This window comes from Meles meles, chromosome 2 (genome assembly GCF_922984935.1).
Source record: "Meles meles chromosome 2, mMelMel3.1 paternal haplotype, whole genome shotgun sequence".
Taxonomy (NCBI): Eukaryota; Metazoa; Chordata; class Mammalia; order Carnivora; family Mustelidae; genus Meles; species Meles meles.
In genome coordinates this window covers 23,409,195-23,427,695 of record NC_060067.1, presented here as the reverse complement: position 1 = coordinate 23,427,695, position 18,501 = coordinate 23,409,195, and the positions used below count along the sequence as shown (strand labels likewise).

The following is an 18,501-nucleotide window of genomic DNA, read 5'->3' as shown; positions in this document are numbered from 1 at the left end:
GTTGAAATATCCCAGGGAAATTTAATAAGCTATCCTCCCACTTTGAAAGTAAATGTTTAAGAAACCGCAGTTTTAATTAAGCCTTGGCTCAGAGAAATGAGGTTCTGGTACAGATATTGAAGGGGGTTCAGGGAACTTGGAGGAGACTAAAGGTTTATAGCCCAAATCTGATGTATCCCAAGAGTCGGGAGCAGTCCCTGACACATTGTGGGGTGTACAGTGAACACGTATTGGATGCAGCGTGATTGAAATTTATTTTCACTTTGGGAAGTATGACTTACCCATAAAAACAGAATCATTAGAGCTGTATTTGGGTCAGAAATGAAATAAAATGGGGGAAGGAGGGAGAAGGGGAATGCTGAGAAGCCATGATGTGAGAAGTAGGTTGTCATAATTAATGGGAAATACAGTTTCCTATAGAAACTCTATTCTATAGTTATAGGAAAATATAGTTTGCTATAGAGACATAATTAATGAACAATAAAGAAAAAGTCAGAGATTATCTGGCACAGTCCTCACCTCCTCCTTTTCTACCCAAGGGACAAGGAAGAAGGTGGTAGGAAAGGTTTTGTGCCTTGCATTTCCTGGGGCAGCCACCAAGAGGCGCTGTCAGGCCAGAACAGTTCAGTTGCAGGCCTGAGCTCTTTGCAGGTAGGAGGAAGAAGCAGAAATAAAATTATTTTCAGTGTACAACATTAGTTACAGAGGGAGTGTTGTATATCTTTATTGAATTACATAGAGGGGAGAGATTTTAAATCCTCCTTAATGAATGAAAATATTAACCTGGAATGGGATATTGGAAAGAGCACTGGACAAAGAGTCAGACCTGCATTTCCATTTTAGCTCTTCTACTTAGTAGTCACGTGACCTTGGCTGAGGTGTTTGGTTTTTTTGTATGTTTATTTGTTTTTAGCGTTTGAAACTTAGTTCTCTTCTTTATAAAATGTGGCTAAAAACTTTCTTCCTTCCTCACTTCAATTGTGATCCTGTGAGATTCTGCTCAGGAAACAACTTAGAAAACTATAAAATGACCTTTATGTTTCCAGAAGTGCAATAATTTATTCATCCAGAAAAGTGAAGATGTTGGGCCAGATGACCTCTGAGATCATTTCTCCTCTAAAATTCTGACACTCGGCATGGCCTGGGTTTAAATGATCATGCTGTTCCCCAACAACAGTTTGCTAATGTCACTGACCTGAGAAAGGGGAATACGGTGGCTTATTCCAGGCTCAGTCCCTGGTATGCTGAACACTTTGTGCCTAGTTTCCACTTCAAAGGACCACTGAAGAGCCCACAACACATTTTGAACCAATGTGCTCTTTAATATTTAACGTGTTAAATTAACATGACCAAATCATTTGCCATCTAACCTGGAGCATCTGTGTGTAAATGGGGTGCTGTGATTAATTACACCAAGACAACAGCATACGTCAGAAGCATCCCAGGCAAACCTGGCTATCTGGTCCCCTTAGTATAGGTAAAACATTCAATTTCTCACTTAGGTATGGGATAGTATAAATATTCCTGTTGGATTTAGGTATCCATGCTGCTGTTGGAGTTTAGCAAGACGCAGTTCTGATAGAATCTTGGAGGACAGAAACCCATATTCCCAACCTTGGTAGTGAACAGGAGGCGGCATTTTGCTCTTAAGAAATCATACGGTTGCAGCTTTGTGGTCACCGATCAGAGAATACACTATAGCTTCAAATTTCCTGACCTTTCATTTTTATCCCACTTTGAATAGGTAGGATAGAAATTTGTCTGATGGGGTGAATATGGTTGGGCCTCTGCCTGCTTTGGGTATTGTTAGTATGGTTGTGCTAATGCTTAGTAAGTGTGAATATTCATTACATCCCAAACAGAGTTTGGTCCTATGATCAAATATAAACAAAGGGACAAAAACGCCTTGTACGAGAGATTTCCACCGGCCCAGCCATGTGCTCAGGGCTTTTCAAACCAGATAATCCAGGAGGGGTGAGACTTGTGAAGTAAATTGATTTATCAAATCTCTTTGAAAATGTCTCATGCCCTAATACACCAAGAAAAACAGATTTTTAGACAAATAGATTTCTGTTACGGGGGGGGAATCTTCAATATTTTCCAAAGCAAACCATTAAACATAAAGAGAAATTTGCACTGCTAAGGCTAGAAGCAAATAACAAAAAGACCACCTTTCTAAACTGTTTGTGGAGAGGAAAAATGGCACAAGTAAGTCAAAATGGCAGGTTATAAATATCCTTTTTTTTTTTAATATCCTTTTTTTCAAAAGAGATTTATTTATTTATTTTGGGGGCTTACAGAGGAAGAAGGAGAGAGAATCTTCAGCTGATTGAGGAGCCCGACTCTGGGCTTGATTCTCATGACCTGAGCCAAAATCAAGAGTCGGACACTTAACCAACTGAGCCACCCAAATGCCCCTATCAATGTCCTTTCTATGTTTTAAGATTTTCATTTTGGGTAACCCACTTAGCTTCCTAATTCTGCTTGACTTAGAAGACATTAATTAAGTTAATTACATTAATAGGCTGCAGGGTAGGGAGAAATAGTTTTCTTTCTTGGAAGAGGAAGGGCGCTCAAAACTTAAACACTAATGATAGAAATCAGCCTGGTATTTTAAAAATCTCATCCAGTGAAGCCACACACAGATAACTGAGAGTCGAGTAGAATTGTCATATTGTTCTGCCATCTAGTCGCTTTAGAATGTCAACAAAAATTAGAGGTTTTTTTCCGAAGTGGTTCTTATTCCCAGTGCCTGACTCTCAAAAAGGCTATTCATTTGTCATTCTGGGGACATTTCATCATGATTTATTTTTTTAAAATGTATACTGGGTTCTACAATACTTTTGCCTGAGCCATAATTGCATGGTAAAGAAAAGTAGTTAGGGACATTCCTGGTATTGCACATGCGTGATGGTCGATGTTTGTAGGAGTTTGTAACATAATGCAAGCAGGCATAACTTTCTCAGGATGATTTTGCATTTTGAAATGTCTAGGAAAACTCTTTGGGGGCACCTGGGCGGCTCAGTCAGTCAAGGGGCTGCCTTCGTCTCAGTTTATGATCTCAGGGTCCTAGGATTGAGCCCCATGTCAGGCTCCCTGCTCAGCAGAGAGCCTGTTTTTTCCTCTTCCTCTGCCTGCCGCTCTACCTACTTGGACTCTATCTCTCTGTCAAATAAATAAATAAAATCTTAAAAAAGAAAGAAAGAAAAAAAAGACTCTTTGAAGAATTATCTCTACGCAAATGTACTTCAATCAATTATTCTTTTTTATGGTCCAACCATTCTTGTTTTATGACTGTAATTAGGTAATGAATAAAATGACATGCACTTGGTACTTTGTAGCTCTCCAAATTATGCCAAAGTCCAACCATGCATGTTGCTTGTTGCCATGAAACTCAGTTATATGGGTCTTATTTTTTTACACAGTTGTTTTTATGGACAGGTGTTCAGCTAATGGGATAAACACAGGGTGTGCTGCTAGAGCCTTCTTATTAACATCACAAAATAATTGAAAAAGACAGATACTCTACAAAGTCCAGCCCAGGGGATAACTCAACCTACTGTAGGTCATGTCGCTGAGCATTAGAGAGATGTTGCAGAAAGGCTGGATGAGGGGGCACCAGGGTGGCTCAGTGGGTTAAGGCTCTGCCTTTAGCCGAGGTCTTGATCGCAGGGTCCTGGGATCCAGCTCCTTGGAGGGCTCCCTGCTCAGCAGAGAGTCTGTTTCTCCCTCTGCCCCACCCCCCAAATCATGCTCTTTTGCTCACTCACTCTCAAATAAATAAATCTAAAAGAAGAAGAAGAAGGAGAAGGAGAAGGAGAAGGAGAAGGAGAAGGAGAAGGAGAAGGAGAAGGAGAAGGAGAAGGAGAAGAAGAAGAAGAAGAAGAAGAAGAAGAAGAAGAAGAAGAAGAAGAAGAAGAAGAAATGCCGGATGGAGCCTCAGAAGACCCTCACTCTGCTTCCAGAAATGTTACTTAAATTTCCAAGTGACTTTGGACAACTTAATTGCTTTGAACTGCCATTTCTTCATCAACAGCTGAAGGTATCCCCACCTGCTACACTAATCCTACCACCACCTGCCTCACAGGGTTGTTGTAGGATTCAATAAGATAGATTATGCTTATGAATAGCACTATATATTATAAACACTATATAAGTACAAGATATCCCTATTATGGTTCCTATGCCTTTCCTGGTGACTCAGGATCAGCTGTTGGGCAATTGAATGCCAACAGGTTTTGCAAACATTAAAATAGCAAAACATTCTAGAAACTTCACCCAACCCTATGACTAATAAGGTCCCTTAGAACATTTCATTTGCTTTGTCCAGGTAATCAATGGCCAATATGGAGAAATGAAATGCTTCCAGAACTGACAAGCCCAAGTTGAAGAACATGATGTTGAAAAGGGAAGATCATTGAAGATCACACTCTTTAAGCTCCAGAATATTATTTCGGTCTCTTATTCAGGAAGTTACTAAGGAACTAAGAAAAACTTCAAAACATTTGAAATACTGGACTAGGACTTGTGATATCATGTGTCTCCATTCCTCATGGACAATTCAATATTCCTCATCGCTTAAAGAAAACATAGGCCATCTAGCCCACTCCTCTCCCTTTCCTGTTTCCCATCAACCAGATCTAAAGAGTGCTCAACAATATGTAGGAGTATATTCATTATGGCATCATTTGTGAGACCTGAAAGCAGCAGAAACATTCAATACTAGAGGATTCAATAAGCAAAGAGTTGCACAGAAAGAGGAGACCAATAAAAAGCAGTTAGAAACAATGCATTAGATACATTAGAAATATAACTGGCAACATAGGTCGGTCTTAAGAATATGCTGTTAGGAGAACACGATAAAGGGTGAGTGGGAGAGCAAATAAATAGAATGAGAAGGAAAACCCAAGAAGGGTCTTGTGTGCACCATAAATTAAGGCATATGATGACATGAGCCTCAAAACAAAACAAAGACTTTAAAAATTAGAGGACTGTTGGGCTGCCCCCTCTTTCAGAGTTTACTTGTGTAATTCTTCTAAGGTATTTTTTGCATAATGAGGGACTGCTTCCTGGCTTACTCAGTATCCTTCATGCTGCAGCCCACACCAGGGTTGGTCCGTTTCCTCTCAGCTGGCCAGGTGGAGAGCTGATAGTTCACCACCATGATCACCCTCCAGGCTTTTCAACACTGATATCAAATGGCTTTCTAGTCTTCTCTTACCCAAGTTATCCTTTTGCTGTTCCTTATAGATTTATTTTATTATTATTCAGCCATTTAGGAGCTCTTCTAAGCTAGTGCCAAGGACCAGAAAACTCCCTTTTAAATTGTAGAACCTGGGGCCCCTGGGTGGCTCAGTCAGCTAAGCATCTGCCTTTGGCTCAGGTCATGATCCTGGGGTCCTGGGATCGGGCCCTACATTGGGCTCCCTGCTCAGCGGGAAGCCTGCTTTTCCCTCTCCCACTCCCCCTGCTTGTGTTCCCTCTTTCTCTGTGTCTCTCTCTGTCAAATAAATAAATATAATCTTTAAAAATAAATAAACAAATAAGTAAATTGTGGAAACTGAACCAGGCATAAAGCCAATGAAAGAGGAGATGACCTCCCCCTTTCTTTCTTTCTTTCTTTCTTTTTTTTTTAGTAAACCTCCCCCTTTCTTTAGTCCTGCCTCATTCACCCCAATGCCAGCCATCTCCAAAGGATGCCATTCTATTCCCACAGAAGAGCATGAAGAACACACAATAAAAGGACAGATACTTCCAAGCCCAAGTTACTGAATTAGAGTATTTTCTAAGACAGATTTCACCCCTGGGCACCAGTAGACCAGAAATTTGGAAAGGAGTGAGGGGCATAAGAGCTAGAGACATTGTTTATATAAATTTCCTTAGGGAGAAACCATACAGGAAGGAAATGAAGATTTCTAGCAGTGAAGACTAGACTATCTAAACAGATTTGTCATGTCCTCAAGAATTTAAGGAAACTTCCATTATGATCCTCCAGACCTAGTGGTTACCGTGGCAGCCATTAGTTTCCTGCCCAGGACACACTAAGAGACCAGAACTGATCGATGTCTGCCTTAGATTGTTTCTGGTTTTGTTTTAACATCAAAGGACAGAGTAGCTCTGAAAGATCTGGAGGATTTTCATGTTTGGCCACATTTTATCAAAACTACCAGGAGCAAATTACAAGAAATCATATGAGAATGGGTAAAAATTAACTTCCCTACCTTTAAAAGAACTTCTATCGTTATCCAAACATGGCCATAAGCTAATATTAGAACCTGAAGCAAATAGAGTAATTTGACCTTGTGATGAACAATTCCTTGAGCCCCTAGCATTCATGTTGAACTTCTGTTTGGTAAGCCAATATAAATATACCGGCTCTCCGTCTGGGCTGTTGGGACATAAGGCTTCCCACTGGGAACCCCAGTCATAGAGCAAGTGAGTGACTTGACAGGGACCAGAATGAGGCGTGGGGAGGGCTGGTACCAGAGCCAACTCAGCCACCAACTCATCATAAGATGCAGGACAACTCATTATACTCTTGAACCTTTATGTGTGGTATTCAGAGGTGACCATACAGTTTATTGCTCAGGATAAGTATTTTTGAAAATGAAAGAGGGCACTATTAATAATCGACTGGAGGGGCGCCTGGATGGCTCAGTGGGTTAAAGCCTCTGCCTTAGGCTCAGGTCATGATCCCTGGGTCCTGGGATCGAGCCCCGCATTGGGATCCCTGCTTCCCTTCCTCTCTCTCTCTGCATACTTGTGATCTCTGTCAAATAAATACATAAAATCTTTTAAAAAAAATAATCCACTGGAACAACAGATAATTCAAGCTCCCTCGGCTTCAAAACTCCATTACAGCTGAATGAGAACTGAAAATAGGACGCAGGATCCTGAACATCAGACTCATACGTTGCTCCCTAGGCTCGACTGTTGTCTGCCGGGACTTGTCTACATGGGGATTCTGTGGAAGAGTGTTTAACCTATCACTTGAAGATCGATGAAGGGAGTCTCCCAGCAAATAGAAAGGATAGCCTGACCTATACCTGTTTGGTCACGAATCCACACACCCAAAACTCACCTGTGTTCAGAATCAACAGCACCGACATGCCAAACCCATATTGGGGTCCTTGAAGGGTGGGGCAGTCAAGGGACTGAAAGCCAGGAAAAGAACAGGAGCACACACCACCTGCACCAGGAGAATCCCTTATAGATTGTTCTCTAGCAGCCTGCCCAAGGTGAGCAGACAGGATGGCTGTGGTCCAGGGGCTGCCTCGGGATCCTCAGTTGTTGGCTTTGAGATGGGCAGGTAAGTCCTTTATAAATTACCGTGGGCCATATGCCACACTTCCGCCCACATTTTCATCTTTGCACAGTTCTGTTGACCATCCCCATTCACCTGGCTTTTTAAAAGTTCGAGGGAGCCATCAACAACATCTAAAAATTAATCTAGGTTCAGTCATGACACAGTCTTAAAAAAAAATGTCCAAGTGAGTTAAGCCATTCCACAATAAGAGAATTTGAAAACAAAGGGGAGGGGGATGTATTCAAAGACAAGCCATCCAAAGAAGGCAGAAGTTCTGTCCCTGTTCTACAAAAATGATGTTTATCAGCCGCGCAATCATGTCAACTCATTTTTCAAAAAACAATTTTTGGTGAAACTCTGGCCAGAGAAAGAAACACCAGGCTTCCCAACAGCAGCATTAAACCAGTGTGCGCTGGCCACCTAATGCCAATAGCCTAACTCTTTCCTCGAACTCGAGTGCGGTCTCCCCGGAGCCAGGACAGTGCTTACCTTCTCCCTCCTCTCTTTGATGCTCACTGCTGGATCACGAGGGAAGACTCTGTGCCCTCCGGCTGCCCAGCCGCTCTGGGCTCCCAGCTGCCTGCAGACTCTGCTTCCCTACAGGTTAATCACACACCTGGCCACACCCCTCTTTGGAGGCAGGACATGCCACATGCCACTGTCACTTGCCAAGGAGAACTGCAGCAATCTCAGGCTTCTGAGGGAAGACAGGGCTGTCAAGGACCCAGAGTCCCAGGGACTGAGGGGGTCCCTTGTCCCCGGCTGCAGGACTGCATCCCCAAGGAAGGAAGCCCCTTGTCACTAGGACAAGGCACTGGGACTGCTGGTGCCAGCTGTCCACACAGGAGGGTGAGCCAGGTCATACCGGTAAAGCCCTGTGAGCAGAATTTCCCGACATTTTTTTCTCCACTGTAGTGTCCTTAAGGCGGCTCTCTGTTTTTCAGAGAGATACATGCAGCCACCTCCAATAAGCCCATATGCATTTAACAAAAAATAGACCAACTCAGACAAAGCATTCTGTGGGCCCCACAGTCCATAGAGAATTCCTTGCAGGATGGGATTTGAGGAATTCTGCTCCAAACTCCCAATCTTGGTGTATTTTCCCCCAGCAAGTTGCTTGGAATTTTTACCAGTCGGGATTATACATTTCGCCTACAACTTTGATCCTCTTGATGGCCCCAAATGGTAATTATATTTAGATAACATTTCAAAGAATTCCCAGATACATTATCTTGCTGGGACCTATTTAATATCCTGGGACATAACTCATTAAGCAATTATTGTCTATTAACATCATAACTTTAATTAGTTTTCCAGAGAAGGAGAAGCCAAGCCCGGAGGGGGTGAGACCCTGGAAATCAGATATGTTTGGACTAGAAGGGAGTGGAGAAACCAGCTAACACATGGAGCTGGCCCAGGCAGAGCAGGGGTGGTGGGCGGTCCCAGGGACACCCTTGCACCCACCCAGGAGCCACAGTGAGGAACAGACAGGAGCAGCAGTAGCCACAGAGGCAAACTTCACCCCCTCACGCTGCTGCCCAGGACCGACTGGAACTCACACAAAAACATGTCCCCCTCCCCCCCGGCCCCCGCGGTGCCAGATTGGCTCCTTCCAGGGCTGAGAACTCGCGCTGATCCCCACAAGAACAACTTGGCTGCCCTGGGCACCTCAGCAGAGAGCCTTGTGTGTCTGCTGCAGGTCTCTCCATAAGTATAATCCCCTGGCTTATCCCAGATATTTTGGAAGGGAACAAAAGGAAGCCTTCGTTTTGAAACATCCCTTTTCACCATCCCTTCTCACGTGTTAGCACAATCCCTAAATAATGCACCTTTGTGGTTCTGAGTAATTCTTTCCGCTGGCTGCCCCCAGCCTGTCTGGGTTCCAAGAATTTGCATGAAATGCGCTGGATGCCTTGTCCTAGCGAGAGCTGCCAGTGTGGTTTTGAGACCCAGGAGCGTGGTCTCAGGGCTTCCTCTTCCTTTGAGATCCTGCTGCTGTCTTCCCTGGGCCATGGGAGGGGTGGTTCTATGGTCAGGGGCAGACCCACCTTCTCTCTGAGCTTCCTTAGCCTCCTGTGGCAAACCTCCTGTGACAAACCTCAGATGCCCCTTGCCCGGCTTCTTCTAATTAAACTGTAGATGTCAAGCTCTTTGAGAGCAGGAGCCCATCTTGTATTTCTTTTCTCTTCCTTGAGGCCCCCAAGTTATCTTTGCCCAGAGAAACCCCTTATTCATTATTTGCTTGATGGGAATCAAACCTTGGTGACCTTACAAGGGAGTTTCAATTGGGTGGCCAGCTCCCCACGCCTCCTCTGTAGGTTCCTAACCAGCAGTTCCACTCAGTTTAAAAATGATAAATTAGGGGCGCCTGGGTGGCTCAGTGGGTTAAAGCCTCTGCCTTGGGCTCAGGTCATGATCGCAGGGTCCTGGGATCAAGCCCTGTATCAGGCTCTGTGCTCCGTGGGGAGCCTGCTTCCTCTTCTCTCTCTACCTGCCTCTCTGCCTACTTGTGATCTTTCTCTCTGTCAAATAAATAAATAAAATCTTCTAAAAACAAAAAAAGATAAATTAGCTTAAATGCATTCATTTGGGGGTCTGTGGAGTTCTAGGGCTCCAGAAAATGAGTCAAGGTGTGTGTTGTGGGGAGCAGGGGGAACTACCTAGGAAAGGCCCTTGGCTTTCGCCAGATTCTTAATCACCAGATTCTTGACCCCAAAGGAGGAACTATGGAATTTATGTCATGTTTTATTCCTATCACAATCCTACGTGTATTTTATTAATATGATGCCTAATAGGAACTCCCCTCCGGTCTGCTCCCTTTCCTCCTCCCTACCCCTCCCCTCAGTACCTTTATTTTGTTCTCTACTGGCTCTGGTTATACCTCACCCTGCTCCACTCAAGGCCTGTGGGGTTGGCAGTGCTGTCCCCCGGGAACTTTCTGCATCCCTCTTCTCTTCAAGACCCTCTCACCTAAGTCCCGTGGAGTGCTGTGCCTCTTTACTCACTGATTGCTGTCCCACCCTACCTCACAGTCCACCGAAACACCCGGGTACCGCTGGGCTCCAATATCACAAACCAACATTGCCTCAAACCCCAGGGCGTGGGATTCCTTTTCATCTTAAACAAGATCAGTGTTTGCACTATTGTAAATAAGTGTCAGAAGAACCAGACGTAACAAGAAATGGCGCTGCAGATTCACCGCTGCTCTACCGGACACAAAAAGATATTAAAAAATAATGCGATGTCTGTTTCGAGACCGAGCTGAATGATAACATCAGCTTCTCAGGGATCAATCCAAACGCATCTGGCCCAGTCATGCAGACACTGGTTTCACAGTGTCTTCCAGAGAGAGGAGAGAGCAAGAAAAACATCTCACCTGTTGGCCGAAAGGCCAGACCGGACTCCACCTTGCCCCGATCCCCCAACCCCTTGCATTGTCTACAAGGGTCTGCTATCTTCCACCCAGCTGCGCTCTCTGGCTCCCTGCTCGCTCGGGACCAGCTCTGAACTTTTATCCTCCCTTTCAGCCCTGCCTTGCCCCGACAGAAGAGCACATGCAGTAACTAACAGAAGGGCACTGCGGTCCAGTTTCTACAGTTTCATTCCTCTGCAGTAAAGGCAAGCCTCTGAAAGTTACTTACATGGAGTGGTAAAGGCAAGTCCTGGATCTGGAAGCTGAGTTTGCTGATGCCAGCCCGCTTAAATAGCCGGTCTGGCTGACGCAGGCCGTTGGTAGCACGTTTATTTACGCCTGTGAGTGCTCGCTCAAGCAAGGACCTGAAAAACCTGCAGCGTGGGCAGCAGGGGAACAGCTGAAAGTATGCCCAGGTTACGTCCCGCCTGGTTCTTCGAGTCTGATAGGCAGGCGGTGACTTCTGAGTTCCACGGAACTTTCTCGGCACCACCTTCTTGTCCCTGCTCTCTTTCTTGGCCGGGCAAGACTCTTTGCCTAGATGACAGGAGAGATGCAGCTGAGAGAGGAAGGAAGAAACAAAGGACCCGGGATCTTTGCGCCAAGTTCCTTATTTTGAATGGGCTTCCAGTTCAATGTTGCCGTATTTTAAACCACAGGCTTGGTGAGGTTGATTTCACAGCTCTGCGGGCTGGGTGCCAAGTTAGGAGCCTGGACAGATTCCCGATCAATGAAAAGTTGTGTGTGTGTGTGTGTGTGTGTGTGTGTGTTTCAGGCACAGACCGTACAAATAAAGAACGGTTACAGGGGAGGTTCAGGCTAGGAGGATACAATTTTAGATCCCCTTCAAAAATGATTTTAATTTCTTTCTTTTGCAGCTGTACTTTCCTCCTGACTCCCCCCTCCCCTTTCTTCGTTAATGAAATTCCTATCTGAGAGTTGAGAGATTCCCCATGAGAGCTCAAATAAAAAGCCAGTGTGTGAGCTAGCCTGTGGGAAGAAGCGCTCCAAACGTGCGAGAGTGTTCCATGGTTCATGTGATCGTCACTGGAAGCGTTTCTGAGGGTGAGGGTATGTGTGTGGGTGTGGGGACTCAGTTAGCCGATGTTTATCTGTTTTTTATAGTTAGATATGGCAGTTAATAGTCAATTACAGCATTGCTAAACACATTAGCTGAGCATGATTTTGAGAGAATGAAGGAAGGGAGACAGGCTTTGGTAAGATCATTTATGGGAGTATCTGTGAGTATTTGCTGGTACGTAGCACAGACGGGTAAGTGGCACCCAGATTTACACAGTCTACATTCTTCACTTCGCTGGACAAAGAAAAAGCCCCCTTGATTCTCTCAGCAACAGCAGCCATATGGGAAAGAAGGGCAGCAATCATTAAGAATATTTCTTTCTGTCTTGGAAAAGGGACAATGGTTATAAAACATGTGTGGGAGAATAGTAGAGACAGGGGGGCTGGCCTATCCCAACCCTGGTTACCAGAAGAATTCTTTTGTTGCCTAATTCATTGCCTAACTTTTGACTGTTCTATGGCCAAATCTGGATTCTCGCCTCCCAGATTTCTTGAATGCAGGGTCTATGTCTTGTTTATCATTTGACGGTAACAATGACTACGGATGCTGATGTCTGGGTTTACCCTCAGGACTGATGTGAATCAATATTTAGGAAGTTGCTTCAGAATGGTTTCAACTATCCTTATTTGTTTGTTTACCATCAGTCTTCCGGAAGGTTATTCCCATGACCTTGGTGACCTTGCCAGCCTTGCCCACTCTTGCAACCCCAACACCCAGCACAGTGTCTAGCACCTAGTAGGTGCTCAACAGATATGTGCTGTTTGCTTAGTTTCTAAATTCCTTTGCAGTCTGTGTAACCCAATAGACAGAAGTTTTGGCATCAGTGGTCCCATCTTGGTTCACGTATGTTTCTTTCACTCCTGCATAACGTGTTGGCTTCAGGCGATTCCTCTTCATCCATTGTATCATGGAACTGAAACCGAAAGCGGCAGAAACCATTGGGCAACTTGACATCACTTAAGAACTCTGCAGGTGTGTGGTTTCAGGTTGCTCGTGGTGCAATGAGGTTATCAAGAACTCAGGCATCTTCTGTGTTCCATTTTGTAGTCTTCGAGGTCACAGCATTGCCTCCTGTCATGGCAGCAAGGTTGATGCAGTGGCTTGGTATGTCCCATCCTTAAATGAAAAAAATCAAAGACAGGTAGGAGGGGATATGGACTTTCTCCTTAGTGTCCCTTTCTGTTAGAAAAGCCACTGGCAGACTTCTGATTATGTCTCCTTGCTGAGAACTGGGTCACGTGGCCACCACACTGGCTGAATCCATGACGGCCCGCCCAGACCATGGCAATTCTGCTTCACTCAAGCAGCTTTCTCTGGCCATGGCACTTGTGGTTTGTTTGTTTTTAATGTTTTAAGTTTTAGTTATTTTATTACTATTTTTATTTTATTACTATATTTTTAGTTAAAACTATTTCAACAACCCACAAATAAGGGAAGTAGCTGACTACACTGATTTTTGTCTACAAGCTTAGATTATAAGTCTGTATCACCACTGATTTTCTGCACATCCGAGGAATAGCATAGAATCTAGCAGCCTCTTATTTTCTCTTCTGTCAGATGGGATTGATGATGCTGTTAGTTCTCAGAAACATCAAGCCTAATGCTGCAACTAAGCATAAAATGTTTGCCAAACAGTCTATAAGGGTTTAAGATTCATTTTCCTGCTCCTCCTCTTGTCTATTATATTTCAGTGGAATCCCATAGTCCCACGTTTGCATCTGGGGCTCCGGCTACTGCTTCAGATTTGTAAGCTGGAAACAGATGGCCGATACAGTAATTCTCACCGAGAGTTTATCTTCTCCCGGCGATGAACAAACTTCAAATTAACACACCAATAGGCAATTTTGTTTTCCTTCTCTTAGACCTCTTCCTTGCGGTGGACTTCAGGAACTCTTCTCTGCATTGTCACAGATCAAGAGAATTAGGATGAAGGATGTGGTGAAAAGAACAGTGTCTGGGAGATGGTCGGTGCTCAATAAGTGTGTGTTGAATGACTGGAAGAATGGTGGAAAGGAAAGAGTATGGACTATATTGAACCATGCAGGCTTGCATTCAAGTCCCAACCTCTGCGACTTCCCATCTATGTGAGCCAAGGCAAGTTATACAACTTCTCTCAGACTCAGCTTCCTCATCTATAAAATAGGTTGGCCAGAAGGGCTAGAGATAATATACGTAAAGCACTTAGCATAATGCCTAGAACATAGTATATGCTCAAGAAATGGTAGTTGCCACTAACAGCTACAAAAAGAAGCCGAATTTTCCTTAGTCATCTTTGTGGAACCCACACATGATGGGCACAAAATAGTGAACTGAAAGCCACGGGTGCCACAGCAAACAAGAGTGTTTGGAAGAGCTACATAGGCTGGAGGGGCAAGATGGTTGAGAAGTAGGAGACCCTGCTTCACCGGTCCCCTAAAGTGAGCTAATTATCTACCAGAACACTCTGAACACCCACGGAAGAGCTACATGGAAGTCGGTGATATCTGGACAGTGGGCAGCTATTCCTTTCCTGCTCAAAGCCAGAGGTCACCAAAGTGCAGAGGGACACTTTATGTATGAGAAGCGTGCAATGGTGGCGGAAGAGAAAAAGCCATTTCCTGGGGAACAGAAAACTCCCAAAGATATTTGAGAAAATTTATCATGAGGGATATAAACCTCTCCAGAGCCAAAATCTGACTTGGACAGAAGCAGATTAGGAAGAAGGGTGACCAGAGTGTAGAATCATACTTGCTGAAGTTTCTACGCCAAGGTGTGAACTTGCAGAGCAACTGAGAACCTCATTCCATCTGCGGATGGTGTCGCAGTGCTGACCCCCAGCGTGTCCTTCCTGGGCCAGACCAGCGTGGGAGGTAGCAGAGGATCAGCAGTGACAGAGAACCTGGTTACAGAAAAGGATGTCAGCTAACCTGGGTTGGAGATGTTTCCCATGGCTCTCCCCGGTGAGGAGGGACTGAGAGTTATAACAGAACCACACTCTGGCCTTTTGTGAACTGGTAGAGATTAGGTCATTCTTTCAGTGAACTGCCATATGTATTTCCAAGTGTGGATTCCGTCATCTTACCTAATCCACCCTCTGTCCTTGTGGATGAGCCCTGAGTCAGTGCATGACGAGAAGTTAGGATGCTGCGGCCCATGCCCCACGCCCACTGCCAAAGGTGCCTGGGGAAGGCTGTTCCAGCTGGTATGGTCCACATGGCCTTTGCTCTTTGACTTAAAACTCATCTTCTCCTCTCATTCCATTTTGTTTCATCCAGAGTCTAATGAATGGGGAGGTCACAAAGCATCGTTTTCCCTAGAAACCCCATTCATGCTCTTGACTGGAGGAGGGGAAGGCTCTTGATAATGGGGAGCATCAGCCATCTGGGGAAGGAGGGAGGGGGAGGGGTATCTGTCTTCACCCATGAATGCCTCCAAATGCGTCTTCTCCTCTCCCTCCGTGTGAGGGCTCACTGCTGCCAGCAGGAGCTGCTGGGTGACATTCTCAAGAGGGGTGGAGCCTCACCAAAGAGGCTACCCTTCCTTGAGTGACAGTAAGGTATTGCAGGTTGGGGCCACCTCAGCCTGATTGTCATCCCCTAATACACAGGGTGAGGAAAGAGAGTCCCCACACCCATGAAATTTCAGGGGTGGGCCCTGTGCTTTTAGAGAGGAGCGGGTGGAGAGCTGGGGTAAAGAAAAACTAAATCCTTTGGTAGAAACTTGCCTGACTGGGTGTCAAAACCCGGCACAGTTCACGATACCAATCACCACCCACCATGACCTTTGTGGCCACTTCTCAGGGTGACTCACTGGAGCCCCAAGGAGGAAAGGAAGAGCCATCCCCCCCTCCCAAGGGGTATGCCCACCAAGCTCCGTCTGTTTAAGATACTTGACTTCCATGAGTGATTTTGTCTGGAAACAGAGAGGAAGAAGAAAGGAAAAAAGGGAACTAACAAAAATATAAACCTGAAGCTTTATATTTATATAAATATATTTATTTAATATATTTATATAAATAAATATATTTATTTATCTAAATAAATATATTTAGAATATATTTATTCTAAATATATAAATATATAATATTCTAAATTTATAAATATAATATAATAATATATATAATATATAATATAATATAAATATAATATATAATAAATATAAATATTTATATATTAGAATATATTTAGAATTTATTTAGATAAATATATATATTTTTAAAGATTTTATTATTTATTTGACAGACAGAAATCACAAGCAGGCAGAGAGGCAGGCAGAGAGAGAGAGAGGAGGAAGCAGGCTCCCTGCCGAGCAGAGAGCCCGATGCGGGACTCTACCCAGGACCCTGAGTCAAAGGCAGAGGCTTAACCCACTGAGCCACCCAGGCGCCCCTAGATAAATATATTTATATTTATATATATATTTTATATAATAAATATAAATAAATATTTAGAATATATTTATTCTAAATATTCTAAATATATAAATATATAATATTCTAAATATATAAATATAATATAATAATATAATATATAAAATATATATAATATATAATATAATATAAATATAATATATAATAAATATAAATATTTATATATTTAGAATTTATTTAGATAAATATATTTATTTAGATTAATATATTTATATATAAAACCAAAAGCAACAAAAAATGCATGTTTGATACTGTGGAGAAAGGGTTGAACATACTTTGGGCTAAAACTGTGAATCTCCTAAGGGGAGAGATAAGCTTTGATTAGCAGCTACAGATGGTTTCCTTCCTCCACCCTCCTCTTCACCTCAGCAGCCGCAGGCTGGACTCAGCATGTGACTCCAGAACATCCAATCCCCTCTCCATGCCTCAGCCCCTGCCTGCCTGTCTGTGTGAGGAGGGAGTTAAGTAGATGATCCCTCTGAGGTTCTTTCTGTTTTAATCTTCTGCACTCCAAGGGGAGAGAGTCAGGGGCTACTGGGTGGAGAGGAGGGACCCCTAGCAGCCATAGGGGAGGATGGCTCCCCCCTCTTAGGGCTGAAAGAAATGAGAGGAAATATCAGTGGACGGGTACATTGTGAGCAACTATTGTGACCCTGAAACCCTCCACTCACTACCATTGGTAAGGATCCACTCCCCAGGGCTCCCTAGTCCCCCTCCTCAACAACCTGGGCCTCCTTAAGCCTCCTGGGAGCCAACAATTAGAGGTAAAACCTGGCTGTGTGTGTGCATGTGTGCGGGCGTGCGTGCGTAGCAGAGGGGGCAACCAGGACCCGCCTCCAGCTCCAATACTTCAGGCATGTGTTTGGTCAGTGCCTGACTTTCCACTACAGTCCAGGGAGATATGTTAAAAGAGAAACCCGGGAGGTGGGGGAGTTTAGGGGGCTGGGGCTCGGGGTGGGGGTGGGTGAAGAAGGGAGGGTGGGTGGAACTGTTTATACGTCATCCCTGAAAAAATGTCTAAAGTTCTTCATTTATGCTTTTGGCAAAAATATGCTGCAGTCTGATTTTCCTAACTAATTCAGCACATTTCTGCCCTGCACGTTTCAGCAGAAACCTCCCTCCTCCGTGGTGGTCTCTGCGGTTTCTGTAATGAGGTCCTGGCGGGGCAGTGGGCAATGATTTAAGGTCTCTTGGAAAATGGCTTCTGTTGCGGTGAATTACATAAGGGTGGTGCACACCCTTGCAGCTGACTTCTACCTCTCTGGAGAGTCAGCTCCCAAACTAGTCTTTCCAGTGGGTTCTGAATAAACTGCAAAAGGGACCTGGTGCCCTGAGTTGACTTCCCAGAGATGACATTGAGGAGGGAGCAAAAGGCAAGCTGAGGGCAAAGCACACTCCCCTCCCAGGTGGGATATTTGTGACCTTGCTCGGGCACTCCTGGCTGCCCAAGGACAAAGGGGGGAAATGGTCAACAGATAGAGATCATAGTCACTCAGGACATGAGCCTCCCCCACTTTGCAACAGTCCTCGTGATTTACAAGAAAAGAAGAGGCAGTCTTACCAACAGCCCCACCTCTAGAAACCTACAGACTCAGCTTTGCGCAGTGGCAGTATCGTAGCCAATGAGGTTTATCCGAGGCGCGATTATTGCTAATTGAAACCTACAAACTCAATTTCCTGAGGCCCTAACATCACCCGCCCCTCCACAGGATAGAAAACCTTATATGATCAGTCACACTCCTCACAACCCCAGGCAGGTCTTTCTGCCCACAGGTCCTGTCCCTGTGTTATAATGAAACTACCTTTTAGCACCAAAGACATCTGCAGAATTCCTTCTAGACTGTTAGTTCACATTTCACATCAACACCACTGACTTTGGTCCCTGACTCAAAGGGAAATAAACTGCATTTTTCATGGTGCTGCTCGAAGTTGTCCCATCTGTCTCAAGGCCAAATCTCAGGCTGAAGAGAATTTAGGGTGGTACCAGGATTCAGAGGGAAGATTCTGGAGAAAGTGTGGACCTAGCTCAGACCTATGGTGACCACTGGCCCTGGTTTTCCCAGCACTGTCCTGGTTTAGCACTGGATATTCCATGTCCTGGGAAACACCCTGTTCTGGGCAAACTGGGATGGTTGGTCAATCTGTCCTAGTTTTCTTACATTATAGCCAGAAATTTAACCTCCTTTTTTTTTTTTTTAAGATTTATTTATTTATTTGAGCTGGGAGATTTATTTATTTATTTATTTATTTGAGAGGGGGAGAAGGAGTTAAGAAGATTCCACATTGAGCACAGA

At 44.3% G+C, this 18,501-nt stretch overlaps 1 protein-coding gene and 1 pseudogene across 2 annotated transcripts in view; one reads left to right on the top strand and one right to left on the bottom strand.

Moving 5' to 3' along the window:
- The window catches only part of HOPX (HOP homeobox), a 29,149-nt gene extending 18,070 nt beyond the window's left edge, over positions 1 to 11,079 (bottom strand). Inside the window, exon 1 of one of the 2 annotated variants that reach the window (XM_045997117.1) lies at positions 10,948 to 11,079. The gene's annotated coding sequence lies outside the window, so the exon portion shown is untranslated. Of the gene's footprint in view, positions 1 to 7,795; positions 7,880 to 10,947 lie in introns of those variants that run through there. The other variant, XM_045997115.1, reaches the window with a different exon arrangement.
- A 6,721-nt stretch (positions 11,080 to 17,800) lies between these two features.
- LOC123937658 lies at positions 17,801 to 17,885 on the top strand (annotated as a pseudogene).
- The last annotated feature ends 616 nt before the right edge of the window (positions 17,886 to 18,501 follow it).